Raw genomic sequence first — 16,101 nt, 5'->3', positions numbered from 1 at the left:
TATTTCTGTAGCATAAAAATCTTTGTTTCGGGGCTCGGTGCGGTGGCTCACGCCTGTAATCCCAGCACTTTGGGAGGCCCAGGTGGACGGATCACCTGAGGTTGAGAGTTCGAGACCAGCCTGACCAACATGGAGAAATCCCGTCTCTAGTAAAAATACAAAATTAGCCGGGCGTGGTGGCACATGCCTGTAATCCCAGCTACTCGGAGGGAGGCTGAGGTAGGAAAATCACTTGAACCCCAGAGGCGGTGGTTGCAGTGAGCCAAGATTGTGCCATTGTACTCCAGCCTGGGCAACAAGAGTGAAACTCCTCTGTCTCAAAAAAAAAAAAAATCTGTTCTTCGGGATTCAGTGAACTCTTGGAAAGCATTTTCTGCATCCTGTGGGTTGTGGAAGCATTTTCCTGGCAAAAAGTTGTCCAGATGCTTGAAGAAATCGTAGTCCACTGGCAAGAGGTCAGGTGAATATGGTGGCTGAAGCAAAACTTTATAGCCCAATTTCTTCAACTTTTGAAGCGCTGATAGGCGGTCAGGCATTGTCTTGGAGAGGAATTGGGCCCTTTCTGTTTTCGGTGCATCTCATTGATTTGCTGAGCATACTTTTCAGATGTATTGGTTTTTGCCTGGATTCAGAAAGCTGTAGTGGGTCAAATGGGCAGCAGACCACCAAACTGTGACCATGACCTTTTTTTGGTGCAAGTGTGGCTTTAGGAAGTGCTTTGGAGCTTCTTCTTGGTCCAGCCACTGAGCTGGTCGTCACGTAAAATCCATTTTCCGTCATGTTACCATTCAATCAAGAAATGTTTCGTTGTTATTGCATAGAATAAGAGAAGACGATACTTCAGAAAGATTTCTTTTATTTTCATGCAGCTCATGAGGCACCCACTTATTTAGCTTTTTCACTTTTCCAATGTGCTTCAAATGTTGAACAACTGTAGAGTGCTCTATGTTGAGTTCTTTGGCAACTTTTCGTGTAGTTTTAAGAGGATCAGCTTTGATGATTGCTCTCAGTTGGTTGTTGTCTACTTCTGGTGGCTGGCCACGAAGCTCCTTATCTTCAAGCCTCTTGTCCCCCTTGCACAACTTCTTGAACCACCACTGCACTGTACATTTGTTAGCAGTTCCTGGGCCAAATGCATTGTTGATGTTGTGAGTTGTCTCTGCTATTTTACAACCCATTTTGAACTCAAGAAAATCGCTCAAATTTGCTTTTTATCTGACGTCATTTCCATACTCTAAACATAAAATGAACAGCAAGTAATAAGTCATTAGCAAAAAAAAATAAAGTGAGAAATGCCTATTAAAAGGACGTATAACATAATCACATTTATTTAAGAATGTACTCCAATCAAACAGCAAATTCCAACAATGCAAAAACCACAGTTAGTTTGCACCAACCTAATACAAGTTACCTTTGAGGCAGTATAGTATTATTTGAAAGTGGATTTAGAATAGTTGCAAATGTATACTTCAAGCTCCAGGGTAACCACTAAAAAATTGACTTTTTTTTTTTCTTTTCATACATTAAAGATGTTGCTCCACTGACTTCTGGTTTGTATTGTTTTTGACAAGTTTAGTTAATGTGTTTTTGCCCAAAGCTTTGGACTTCGGATTTTTATGATTTATCATTTTGCCTCATTCAAGACCCCGTGAGAGCAACTGTATGCTTAGTAGAACTCACTTGCCATATCAACCCAGTACTCTAAATAATTAAACATAGTCCTAAGAAAGCCTTTCTTTAATTCATGTATGAAAATTATAGGATATCAGGTTGGGATACGGGATTTTGAGGGATGTGAGGAGCCTGTTCAAATATTAAATTGTTTTATTGTCATCTAGTTTTACTGTCTGAGAAAACTTTAACATTAACAGTTCTTTCTTAATCGTTAGTTTATTTTTTGGTAATGATCACTTCACCTCTTTTTTTTTTTTTATCTTAATATGATTCAGGGTTTAAAGCCAGGTACACTGGTGCACACTTATAATCCCAGCCTGGGCAACATAGCAAGATTCTGTCTCTAAAAAAATAATTAAAATAAAAATACTATATTTAGTGCATCATTAAATAAAAATAAAGATATGTAAGTGGTTTTAGTGGCAAATGATTATATTTTTGTATATTCATAATGTATTCCTATGATATAAATTGAATAATGAATGCATTTTCTCTAATGGTGTATTCAAAATTAGGTCATCTCATTAGCAACTGCTAAAGAAAACAATGAGTATAGATAAGTTTAAAAGATTATATAACAGGCCGGGTGAGGTGGCTGTTGCCTGTAATCCCAGCACTTTGAGGCAAGGCAGCTACTCAGGAGGCTGAGGCAAGAGGATCACTTGAGCCCAGGAGTTTGAGACCAGTCTAAGCACGTAGCGAGACCCTGTCTCTATAAAAAATAAAACTAAAAATAAAAAAATTAGGCAGGTGTCACATACCTGTAGTTCCAGCTACTCGAGAGGCTGAGGCAGGAAGATCACTAGAGCCCAGGTGGTCAGACCTGCAGTGAACTGTGATCCTGCCACTGTGCTCCAGCCTGAGTGACAGAGGAAGACCCTGTCTCAAAAAAAAAAAAAAAAAAAATTATGTAAGTTTATTGAGATGTAGTTCACATACTATACATTTTACCTATTTAAATTATACAATTCAGTGATCTTTATTCACAGAGTTGTAAAACCATAAGCGCAATCAATTTTAGAACATTGTCACCCTAAAAAACACCGTATCAAATAGCAGTCACTACTCATTTCCCACCAATTCCCTAAGCCCCAGCAACCATTAATCTCCTTTCTGTCTCTCTAAATTTGCCTATTTTGGACATTTCACGTAAATGGAGTCATATAATATGTGATTTTTTGTGTCTGGCTCCTTTAACTTAGCATAATATTTAAAATTTTTCTCTATATTTATAATATAAAATTAAAATATTTTAATTAAAAATTGTATACTAAAAATTTAATACTAAAAAATTAATAAAATACTAAAAATTAATAAAAATTTTTAGTATACAATTTTTAATTGAAATAATTTTATATATAGTATAGCATTTATCAGCACTTCATTCTTTTTTATGGCTGAATAATATTCTGTTTTCTGGATATGCTGTGTTGTATTTATCCATTCATCAATTGATGGACATCTGAGCTGTGTTCACCTTTTGACCATTGTGAATAATGCTGCTATGAATATTCATGTACAGGTATTTGTGTGGACATGTATTTTCATTTCTCTTAGACATATACCTAGGAGTAGAATTGCTGGTTATAGGATAACTCTATTTGTTTAACTTTTCGAAGAACTACCAGACTATTCTATAAAGCACCTGCACCATTTAACATTCCTAGAAGTAGTGTATGAAATTTCCAGTTTCTCCACAACACTAGTTATTGTCTGACTTTTTATTTATAGCTGTCCTAGTGAGCGTGTGGTTCCGATTTGCATTTTGCTGATGGCTGCTGATGTTGAGAATCTTTTAATGTACTTATTTGCCATTTGATATCTCCTCAGGAAAATGTTTATTCACATCCTTTGCCCATTTAAAATATTTAATATTTTTTATTGCGACATAGTAGTTGTACATATGTTTGGGGTACATGTGGTAATTTACTACATTTACATAATTTGTAAAGATCAAATCAGTGTAATTGGGATATTCATCTCATCTTAAATATTTGTCTTTTCTTTATGCTAGAAATATTTGATTTATTCTCTTCCAGCTATTTTGAAATATACAACATATTATTGTAAACTATAGTCACCCTGCTGATCTACCAAACACTAGGTCTTGCTTCTTCTATCGAACTCTATATTTGTACCCCTTAATCAACCTCTCTTCATCACCCCCACCCTTCTCAGCTTCTGGTAACCACAAGTCTACTCTCTATCTTCATGAGATCCACTTTTTTAGCTGCCACATATGAATGAGAACATGTGATAATGTCTTTCTGTACTTGGCCTTTTTTACTTAACATATAATGACTTCCAGTTTCACTCATGTTGCTGCAAATGACAGGATTTTTTTTTATATATGGCTGAATAACATTCCATTGTGTATATATACCATATTGTCTTTATCCATTCATCCATTGATGGGCACTAATATTGATTCTAATAATTTTTGTTATTGTGAATATAGTGGTTCAATAAACATGGAAGTACAGAAATATCTTCAATATATTGATTTTCTTTTGGGTTTATATTCAAAAGTGGAATTGTTGGATTGAGGAACCTCCACACAGTTTTCCATAGTAACTGTACTAATTTACATTCCCAACAGTGGTGTACGAGGATTCTCCTTTATCCACGTCCTCACCAGCATCCATTATTCATTGTCTTTTTGATAAAAGCCATTCTAACTGGGGTGAGATGATATCTCATTATGATTTTGATTTGTCTTTCTCTGATAATTAGTGACATTGAGCATCTTTTCATGTGTCTGACCATTTTTATGTCTTCTTTTGAGAAATATCTATTCAGACCTTTTGCCTATTTAAAAATCAGATTATTTGTTTTGTTGTTATTGAGTTGTTTGAGCTCCTTATATATTCTGGTTGTTAATCCCTTGTTAGATGAGTAGCATGTGAATATTTTTTTCCATTTTATGAGTTGTCTTTATCACTTCCTTGATTGTTTCCTTTGCTCTACAGAAGCTTGATGTAATCCTTTTGTCTATTTTTGGCTTGGTTGCCTGTGCTTTTGAGGTCTTACCCAAAAAAATCTTTGCACGGACAAATGTCCTGGAGCATTTCCCCAATGTTTTATTCTAGTAGTTTCATAGTTTCAGGTGTTAGATTTAAGTCTTTAATCAATTTTGACTTTTGTATATGGTGAGAGATAAGGTTCTGTTTTTTGTTTCATTCTTCTGCATGTGGTTATTCAGTTTTCCCAGCACCATTTGTTGAAGAGACTTTTTTTTCCCCATTGTATGTTTTTGATGCCTTTGTTGAAAATGAGTTAGCTGTTAATGTCTGGATTTATATGTAGGTTCTCTGTTCTGTTTCATTGGTCTGTATGTCTGTTTTTATGCCAATAGCACGCTGATTTGGTTTCTATAGCTTTGTAGTATATTCTGAAGTCAGGTAGTGTGATGCCTTCAGCTTTCTTTTTGCTCAAGATTGATTTGGCTATTCAGGGTCTTTTATGGTTCCATACATATTTTAGGATTGTTTTTTGTTTCTGTGAAGAATGTCATTTATGCGTTGATAGGGATTCCATTGACTTTGTAAATTGCTTTGGGTAGAATTGTTTTGTATTGTTTTGTTTTGTTTTGAGACAGAGTCTTGCTGTGTCTTACAGGCTGGAGTACAGTGGTGCAATTACAGTTCACTGCAGCCTTGACTTCTGGTCTCAGACAATCTTCCCACCTCTCAGCCTCCCCAGTAGCTGGGACTATAGGCGTGTGCTACCATGTCCAGCTAATTTTTGTATTTTTTGTATAGACAGGGTTTCACCATGTTGCCCAGGCTTGTCTTGAACTCCTGGGCTCAAGCGATCCTTCCGTCTCAGCCTCCCAAAGTGCTGGGATACAGGCGTGAGTTACCACATCAGCCAGAATTGTTACTTTAACAATATTGGTTCTTCTAATCCATGAGCATGGAGTATCTTTTCATTTTTCTGTGTCCTCTTTAATTTCTTTCATCAGTGTTTCATACTTTTTCTAGTAGAGATATTTTACTTCTTTGGTTAGATTGATTCTTATATATTTTCTGTCCTTTGTAGTTATTGTAAGTAGGGTTGCTTTCTTAATTTTTTTTTCAGATTGTTTGCTGTTGGCATATATAAATGCTACTGATTTTTGTATGTTGATTTTGTATCCTACAACTTTACTGAATTCATTAATTTTTTTTTTTTTTTTGAGACGGAGTCTTGCTCTGTCGCCCAGGCTAGAGTGCGGTGGCACAATCTTGGCTCACTGCAAGCTCCGCTTCCCGGGTTCACGCCATTCTCCTGCCTCAGCCTCCTGAGTAGCTGGGACTACAGGCGCCCGCCACCACGCCCAGCTAATTTTTTTTTTTGTATTTTTATTGGAGACGTGGTTTCACCATGTTAGCCAGGATGGTCTCGATCTCCGGACCTGGTGATCCGCCCACCTCAGCCTCCCAAAGTGCTGGGATTACAGGCATGAGCCACCACGCCCGGCCCATTAATTATTTTTAACAGTTTTTTTGGTTGAGTTCTTCAGGCTTTTCTAAGACCATGTCATCTGCAAGCAAGGCTAATTTGACTTCTTCCTTTCCAATTTGGATACTCTATTTCTCTGTCTTGCCTCATTGCTCTGGACAGGACTTCCAGTATTACGTTGAATAAAAGTGGTGAAAGTGGGCATCCTGGTCTTGCTCCAGATCTTAGAGGAAAGGCTTTTAATATTTCCACATTGAGTACAGTGTTAGCTGTGGGTTTGTAATATACATTCTTTATTATTTTGAGGGATGTTCCTTTGTTGAGTGTTTTTATCGTGAAGTGATGTTGAATTTTATTTAATGCTTTTCCAGCATCTGTTGAAACAATAATAGACTTTTTTGTTCATGATTCTGTTAATGTGATGTATCATGTTCACTGATTTGCTTATGTTGAACAGTCTGCATCCCTGGGATGAATTCCACTTGATCATGGTGAATGATTTTTCTAATGTGATGTTGAATTTGGTTTGCTAGAATTTTGTTGAGGATTTTTGCGTCTGTGTTCATCAGGGATGTTGGCCTGTAGTCTTCTTTTTTTGGTTGTGTCCTTGTCTGGTTTTGGTATCAGGGTAATGCTCGTCTCATAGAATGAATTTGAAAGTATTCCTTCTGCTTCAATTTTGTTTGAAGAGTTTGAGTAGAATTGGTATTAGTTCTTTATATGTTTGATGGAATTTAGGAATGAAGCCATTAGGTCCTGAGCTCTTCTTTGATGGAAGACTATTATGACTTCAGTCTCCTTACTCATTATTGTTGTATTAAGGTTTCTCTTTCTCCTTGGTTCAACCTTGGTAGGCTATGTCCAGGAAATTATCCATTTCTTCTAGGTTTTCCAATTTGTTGGTGTATAGTTCTTCATAACAGTCTCTCATGTATTAGCCTCTTCATAATAGTCTCTTTGTATTTCTATGGTCTCAGTTGTTTTATCTCCTCTTTTGTTTCTGGTTTTATTTGTTTGGATCTTCTCTCTTTTTTCTAGCCTAGCTAAAGGTTTGTTAGTTAATTTTGTTTATCTTTAAAAAAAAAATCTTTCATTTTGTTGATCTTCTGTATTGGTTTTTAGTCTCAATTTCATTTATTTCTGATTTGATCTCTACTATTTATTTCCTTCCACTAATTTTGGGTTTGTTTTGTTTTTTTTTCTGGTTCCTTCAGGTATACCATTAGGTTGTTTATTTGAAGTCTTTCTACTTTTTGACATAGGTGTTTATTGTTATAAACTTCCTTCTTAGTACCACTTTTGCTGTATCCCATAGGTTTGTGTATGTTGTGTTTTCATTTCCATTGGTTTCAAGACATTTTTAAAGTTCCTTCTTAATTTCTTTATTGACCCATTGGTCATTCAGGAGAATGTTGTTTAATTTTCATGTGTTCGTGTATTTTTCAAGCTTCCTTTTGTTATTAATTTCTAGTTTTATTCCATTGTGGCCAGAGAAGATACTTGGTATGATTTCTACTTACTTAAATTTGCTGAGACTTGTTTTTTGTCTCAGATATGATCTGTTTCAGAGAATGTTCCATATGCTGATGAAAAGAATGTGTTTTCTGCAGCCATGGGTAAAATGTTCCATAAATGTTGATTAGGCCTGTTTGTGTACTGTGTAGCTTAACTCCAGTGTTTCTTTGTTGATTTTCTGTCTGGATGCTCTGTCCATTACTGAAAATGGGGTGTTGAAGACCCCTACTATTACTGTATTGCAGTCTATCTCTCCTTTTACATGTATTATTTGCTTTATGCACTCAGATGCTCTGATGTTGCATGCATAGATATTTATAATTGTTATATATCCTCTTGCTGAATTGACCCTTTTATCACTACATAGTGACCCTCTTTGTTTCTTTTTACAGTCTTGATAGTCTATTTTATCTGATACAAATATAGCTACTCCTGCTTTTTGGTTTCCAGTTGCATGGAATATCTTTTTCCACCCTTTCACTTTCAGTCTGTGTGTGGATTTATAGGCAAAGTAAGTTTCTTATAGGCAGCATATAGTTTAACTCTTGCTTCTTTATCTGTTTAGACAGAATTCATTCTGCCTTGTAATTAGAGAATTGAGTCCATTTGCATTCAGTGTTATTGTTGCCAAGTAAACTTACTACTGTCATTTCATTGCTTGTTTTCTGTTGTTTTAGAACTCCTTCCTTTTTTCTTTTCTTACTGTCTTCCTTTGTGGTTAAGAGATTTTCTCTGGTAGTATGTTTTAATTCATTGCTTTTTAGTTATAGTGAATCTATTACAGGTTTTTGCATTGTGGTAACCATGAGACTTACAAAAACATCTTAATTACAAAACAAAGAATAGAATTTTTTTTTTAAAAACCCTCTTTTTTTTTCCTCAGGTCCAGCTTTATTACCTAATACAAGTCCAACCTCTGGAACATTCAAATTCACTGTTGCAAAGTTTAATTAAAAACACAATTTACAAATATTTAATATATTCTAAAAAGCGTTTCTAAGTTAAGAATGAAAAAGTATGTACATAATATATAATCAAATACAGGCGGCCTCAACTTCCACCAGGTCCACATTCAGCAACATTCGTCTTTTTAGGTTCTTCAATATCTTCTGTCAAATCCACAAAGTTGTTTTCCATGACAGGGGAAGGAATGGAAATCCCCATTGCTTTTCAAACTCCATACGTGCTTACGATATCACCTGTAGTTACTTGCTGGGCAAGTTCTTTAAGATTATTGGTCACTTGTTCAGTGAGATGCATTTCTCTGTATGAGGGACCCAAGAGACAGATCATGTTGGGAGGGGGTCTGGTGTTGAAACGTTCATTCTAGGCTTCCTGGAGCTAGCTCCCTGAGCAATCTGGTGGTCTCATCAAGTTTCTTCTGGAATATTTCAGCTTCTTCAGAGTCAAAAACTTCAACTGGAACGCCAAAGTTTGTTACTGCTTTGAGCGCTATGGGCCTGTCTTGAAGTATTGGAGTCCAGACACCACCCTGGTGGCTCTACTTCTGTAATCTCCATTTCTTTTGCTGTGTCAAGTGTCCTAGTATGGCCTTCCATCTTCAGGCAATGACATCTAAACCTCTTGTAGGGTCCTGAAATGCCCTCCTTTTGTTAAAACATCCAGTAAACTATCTGCCATCACATATGGATAATCTTGGCATGTGGCCAAAAACTCATGGCTGCTGAAATCACTTGGAAGATCTGTGTCTTCCCCATAGGTTGAATAGATTAAATCAGAATCATTCTTGTTGATATTCGCATACGTGGAGTCATAATGCGGTGCATAAGAACTGTAGGGCCCATAATTCAAATATAACACTGGAGTGACTTTGTTCTTTTATCCTCTTTGAATCCCTGCAAAGTATTCACACCAGACTGAAGTCTTCCAGTTGTCATTCCCAGTCTCACAGGGCAGTAGCCTGGCTCTCCTACAATGAGATCCACAGGATGGAGAAGTCCCAACATTGTTGTTCCGTCTGGTTTTCTTCTTTCCAATTTGCACTGACTGTTCACAAGCTGCCTGGTCAGCTTTCCTCCAGATTCCTTCACGATGCAGTCATGCTGCTCATGCTCTCTCTCTAAATTATTGCTTTTAAACTTATCTTCAAGCATGTCTTTGTCTTTCTTTTTATTTTCTTTGCTGGGACTCTTGAAGGCGTGTGCTTTGGCATCTCCAGAGTCCTCTCTCTCTCGGCCAGCAGCCTCTGTCCTCCCCACTCTGTGAGGTGTCTGTTCTATCTTTCTGCTTTTGAGTTTTCTGCAAGTCAGCCATGAATGCTCTGCTTCAGGCTCTGAATTCTTTCATGTCTAAGAATTTTCATCCCTGAGTGCAACAGCTTCTTTGCACCTTCGGAATAAATGGTCTCTGGTTTATTGTAAATCATGGCATTAGTACACATTAGTTTGAAGATATCCTTTAGTTTTTCTGTGGACTGGTAGTCATTGTTCTTGATCTTTTCTTTCTTTTTTTTTTGAGACGGAGTCTCGCTCTGTCGCCCAGGCTGGAGTGCAGTGGCGCAATCTCGGCTCACTGCAAGCTCCGCCTCCCGGGTTCATGCCATTCTCCTGCCTCAGCCTCTCCGAGTAGCTGGGACTACAGGCGCCCGCCACCACGCCCGGCTAATTTTTTTGTATTTTTAGTAGAGATGGGGTTTCACCGTGGTCTCCATCTCCTGACCTCGTGATCTGCCCGCCTCGGCCTCCTAAAGTGCTGGGATTACAAGCGTGAGCCACCGCGCCTGGCCCTTTTCTTTCATTTAAAATCCATTGGGTGTTTAATGATCATGGAGTAGCCAGGCGCAGTAAAATCAGTCACAGGAAATGGAAAGAAAGCACTTGGATCTTTTCTCTGCAACTGTCTCGCCAGCTGATTCAAAGCTTCTTGAAGGGGTATCTGTTCTACTTCTTCTTGTTTGGCTAAAGTGCTTGTGAGAGGCTTCTCATGGGGCAAGTCTAATCTCACAGGGGCGTGACACTGGAGGTCTTTTTCTGCCTCATTCTCCACCCCGCCTCAATCTCGCTTCTTTTAATCCTCCTTAACTCTTATCTGTTTTCTCCCCTTTTCTTCCCCTGGAACCTGCTTGTCTCCTTTCTTTCTCTTTTTCCGCTTTCTGTCCTTGTGTTTGTCATGATCGTTTTTTGTCTTTGAAGAGGCTGGAGTTGTGCCCCGAGCTGCCCGTGGAGAGTTCGGTGACTTCGTTCCCTCCTACTTTGAGGACCAGCTTTAAGGGCTTCTCTACATACTCCTGGTAGAGGTGTTTGTCCGACTTGTGCTTCTTGTGCTTCTTATCCATGTCCGACCGGGCCCCGGTGCTCACCCCCGGCGTCAGGCCCAGGCTGTGCGGCCCCGCTTCCAGTCCGGGCCAGGCGAGCCAAGGGCGGGAGCGGGGCCTGCATGGCCCCTCTCAAGAAGCTAAAAAACTCTCTTTACTATAACTCCACCACACCCCGCCCCCCACATTTTGACACTATGTTGTGTTAATTTTTATGTTTTTATATTGCCTATCTCTTAATGGGTTGCTATAAGTATTACTGTCTTTGGTAGATTTGTCTTTTGGACTTCATACCAAACAGAGTTACAAATGGATTGTACACCACAAATTGCAGTAATAGAGTGTTCTGGTTTGTGTACTTAATTTTACCAGTGGGTTTTATACGTTTACAAGCTTTCTTTTTGTAAGTTAGTGTTTTTTTCTGTCTGGTGGAAGAACTCCCATGTGCATTTTTTTGTAAGGTGGTTCTGTTGGTGGTGAATTCTCTTAGCTTAAGTTTGTCTGGGAAAGACTATATATTTGGCTGGGCACAATGGCTCACACCTATAATCCTAGCACTTTGGGAGGCAGAGATGGGAGGATTGCTGGAGTCCAGGAGTTCAAAACCAGCCTGGTCAACATAGCGTGATTCCCATCACTACAAAAGAAGATTTAAAAAATAAAAAGACAAAACAAAAACCCTCTTTTTTATATTTGAAGGATATCATTGCTCAATATTTTATTCTTAGATGGCATTTTTTTAAAGCATGTTGAAGATGGCATTCCACTCTTTCCTGGCCTTTATAGTTTCTGTTGTCTGTTGCCAGACAAGTTGGAGCACTTGTATACATCATTTACTTCTTTTCTCTTGCTGCTTTCTTTGTCCTTGACCTTTGAGTGTATGACCATTATATAACTTGGGAGTAGTCTTATTTGCATCAGATCTATTTGCTGTTGTCTTACCTTTATTCCTGTACCTGGATATTTATCTTTTTCTCAAGTTTTGGGATTTTTTTCTGTTACTTCTTGAAATAAGCTTTTTACCCCTTGCCCTTGCTTAACAAGAGCCCTCGCTCTTAAATACCAATAAATTTCTTAGATTTTGTCTTTAGAGGTAATTTTCTATATCTTAAAGGCAGCCTTCATTACTTTTCATTGTTTTTTTTCTTTTTTCTCCTCATGTATTTTCAAATAGCCTGTCTTTGACCTCACTGACTTTTTTTGTTTCATATATCCTGCTATTGAGAGACTTTAATGAATTTTTCAGTACACCAAATGTATTTCTCAGTTTTGATTTCTGTTTGTTTTCTTTGTATTATTTCACTCTCCTTGTTAAATTTCTCTAATAAATTTCTGTATTACTTTTCTGTGTTGTCCTGTAGGTTATTGAGTTTCCATCATGCTGTTGAGAGTATCTAATGAATTTTTCTGTTCACCAAATGTATTTCTCAGTTTCGATTTGTTTGATTTTTTTTGTATTATTTTGATTTCCTTGCTAAATTTCTCTAATAAATTTCTTAATTACTTTTCTGCATTGTCTTGTAAGTTATTGAATTTCCTTATACCTGGTATTTTGAATTCTTGATCAGAAAGCTCATGTCACTGTCTTCTTAGGATCAGTCACTGGTTCCTTGCTTTGTCTGTTTGAGGTCATGGTTCCCTGTTTTCTGTTGTTTGTTGTGGATATACATCTGTGTCTTTGCATTCAAGGATTAGTTACTTATTCTAGTCTTCTCTGTCTGGCTTGTTTTGGTTTTTATCAAATATGCTTGCTTAGAGATTCTTTGAAATTTACCTGTTAATTTTCTTTCTTTCTTTTTTTTTTTTTTTTTCTTAAATCTGCTAGGTTGCTGCCTCCTTTTCAGCACTAGGTAGTACCTTAAGCCCAGGTTTGCCTACATTCTAGTAAACAATCAGAATGCTGCCCATCCTGAATGAGGGAGGTCCCAATGGGGATATCCTGGTAGTGTGTGAAGGCTGGGTAGAGGTTTATGTCCAATGAACCTGTGAAGTGAATCTCTTAACAGTGTGGTGCTGCTGAACAGCCACTCCAACTTGGCATCTCTTTTGGCTGAGTTACATAGCAGAGTTTCCAGGACTAGGGATGGTAGTCCCACCTCTGACCTCTTCTCTTTATATCTGGCGGTTTTCAGGGATATTTCTCCCATAAGTATTTCCACTGCTCCCAGTTATTAGGACAGGGACAGGTCTCTTGCCAGCGAACCCAAGATGGTGGAGAATCCAGTTGTCCACCTCAGTTATACTTTTTCCAGTGTAGCAACTCTGAGTTGGGAAAGTTTTCTGCATGCTTGGTGCTGGACAGATTGAGGGGAGGGGCACTGTGATTTTGAAAGTCTAATTTGCTTTCTTTTGCTCAGAGTTTTTTCACTTCTTTGTGGCCTTGGGAACTGTCTCCTCATATTTGAGTTCTGGGATATTGCTCATGATCGTGTCAGCCCTATATTTGTGGTTTTGGTTTCCTGTGGCAGTGAGTGAAGCCAGCTTACTTCTATACCACCGTTTTACAACCAGAAGTCTCTGTCCATTTTAAAATTTTATTGTCTTTTTATTATTGAGTTGTAAGAGTTGTTTGTTCTAATACAAGTCCCTTATCAAATATACGATTCACAATTTTTTTTTTTCATTCTGTGCATTGTCTTTTCAACTTCTTTTAGACAGGTAAAAGCTTAAGGTCCTTTAGTATTCAGCTACCATAAAATATAGTTGAATAATTGACTGGACTTGCATATAATGTTAATTACCAATAATATTTATTTGCATTTGAAGGAGCATTTAGGTTTTTATGTACAAATTTAACCAGACAGTAAGTTTATCTTGATTAACTTTTAATATTGCTTTAAATTGTCTGAGATGAATTTTCATGTCATAATCAGAATTTTTTTTGAGACTTTGGTTTATTTACCTTTCAATTAAAAAACCACAAAAATTAATGTGTGTGACCATTCTGGCTAAATTATCTGAGACTAAAAAGTATTTGTTTTACAAGCCAGAATTTTATTTTTCACTAAGGTTAATAACACTAGTTATTTTTATGACATTTAGTCTGAAAGGTACACATTTTCTTGGAGATTTGTGCTTGAAACTACTATTAGAAGCTTTGTTTTTTAAGACTGAGCTTTTTAGAAATAGTTATACCATGATGTGTGCCTTTGAGCAGTACCCATATAGTTTCATAGTCATTGAAAATCAAGGGAATTGTTGATTTACTTTCTATAACAATAATTGCAGATTAAATTGCTTATGAACTTTGGATACAACATTTCATCAGATTTATGACATATTAATCATAAAAGAATCATATTAATCATCAAATTACTGTTGTTCAGTTTGGAAGTTGGCCCTTAACCCATTTATGCCTAGTGTTCCATTATTGGGAGGCTAAGCTTGTGGGAGTTATTTATATCCTGCTGCTCAAGGTCATCACCAAAGTCTGATTTTTCACACACAGAAAATTGCAACCTGTAGCATAAATGGGTTAATTGATTCCCCTAGTTCTCTTACATAAAGGGGAGATGTGAGGACATTATACATATCTTCATTGTTTATAAGGAGAAAGAAAATAGTTTATAAGGAGAAAGTAAGATTTTAATCCATCAAATTTTCTACTAGACTCAGTTGAAAGCCTTCTTAGAGGCCACCCAATTTGAAAAAGACATCCTGTGCATCAGTTTTACAGTAACAAATTCTTGGTTTTCTGACATCAACTGTGGGCGTTCTACAATACAATTCAATTCTGACACTAACTACTACTAATGCATACCCTACAGGGTAAGGGTTCTGTCCGATAGTACTGCTCACTTCAGACATCAGCCACAAATGGAGTTCTAGGCTCTCTGCACTTCTGCCCTACCTGAGGCTATCCAGGAGCTCCCAGCTACCAGTCATCTCATTGGTACACATGTAAACACTTAACACTTAAAAGAGTCCAAACGTTTTAGGAGCTGTGTACCAGGAAGAGGGACAAAGACCAAATATATATTTCTTCTTATATCATAATATCTTACCCTCCCTTGTAAATTTTTCATTTTAGTTATTGAACTTTTCAACTCCGGAATTTCTATTTGGTTCTTTTTTATAATTTCTCTCTCTTCATTGATATTCTCTATTTGGTAAGATGTTGGTCTCATACTCTCCTTTAACTCTCTTGACATGTTTCGTTTAGTTTTTTGAAATAGCTGGCTTAAAATCTTTGTCCAGTAAGTCCAACACCTTGGCTTCTTCATGAACAGTTTCTGTTGTCTGCTTTTATGTGTGTGTGGGGGGGGGGGGGCACCATATTTGCCTGTTTGTGTGTTTTATAATTTTATTTTTGTTGAAAACCAGACATTTTAAATTATGTAGCAGTTCTCAAGTTAGATTCCTCTCTACCCCCCCGGTTTATTTTTGTTGTTGCTGCAGTTTATTTCTTTAGTGATTTTCATGGGCTAATTTTGTGTAGTCTCTATTCTTTTTTCTTTTTTGAGATGGAGTCTCACTCTGTCGCCCAGGCTGGAGTGCAGTGGCGCAATCTCTGCTCACTGCAAGCTCTGCCCCCTGGGTTCATGCCATTCTGCCTCAGCCTCCCGAGTAGCTGGGACTACAGGTGCCTGCCACCACAACCGGCTAATATTTTTTTGTATTTTGAGTAGAGACGGGGTTTCACCGTGTTCGCCAGGATGGTCTCGATCTCCTGACCTGGTAATCTGCCCGCCTCGGCCTCCCAAAGTGCTGGGATTACAGGCGTGAGCCACCGCGCTCGGCAGTCTCTATTTGAAGTCTCTGCTCAGCTAGCATAGTGGTCAGTTAATGGTTGACCAGAGATTTCTTTAAATGCCTCTTTTCTCAGCTTTTGCTGAGGGGCTCTGTGAGTATGTTGGGGCAGAGCCTCAAGATCAACCAGAGTCAAAATATTAGTCTTCTTAGGTCTTTCCTGGGCATGTACATAGCCCTACACATGCTTATGGCCTTCTAAATTCCCTTAACTGTATCAAAGCTTTTCCAAGCTCCCGGTGGACATTTCATTCCTGTTTGTACTTTTGAATTTATTGGTCAGCCTCTTGTTAGACCCAACTGGTAAAATTTCTCCAGGCAGCTACAGCAATTAAATAATTGCTGTTGATTGTTTTCCACAAAGACCCTGCCGCATATAGGGCTCTTCACATAGTGTGAGCCCTTAGTCAAATCAAATAAAGGCAAGTGCTAGGAATGGAGTGTTG

The 16,101-nt window shown here is 37.8% G+C and overlaps 1 protein-coding gene and 1 pseudogene across 6 annotated transcripts in view; one reads left to right on the top strand and one right to left on the bottom strand.

Annotated features, from left to right (window-relative positions):
• Window positions 1-16,101, top strand: part of REV3L (REV3 like, DNA directed polymerase zeta catalytic subunit) — a 186,639-nt gene that overhangs the window by 42,848 nt on the left and 127,690 nt on the right. The gene's annotated exons all lie outside the window — the stretch shown is intronic.
• On the bottom strand, window positions 8,478-11,212 carry LOC116471029 (bromodomain-containing protein 7-like; annotated as a pseudogene).

This window comes from Hylobates moloch, unplaced genomic scaffold (genome assembly GCF_009828535.3).
Source record: "Hylobates moloch isolate HMO894 unplaced genomic scaffold, HMol_V3 SCAFFOLD_2, whole genome shotgun sequence".
NCBI classification, from domain to species: Eukaryota; Metazoa; Chordata; class Mammalia; order Primates; family Hylobatidae; genus Hylobates; species Hylobates moloch.
This window is presented reverse-complemented; position numbering and strand designations above follow the sequence as displayed.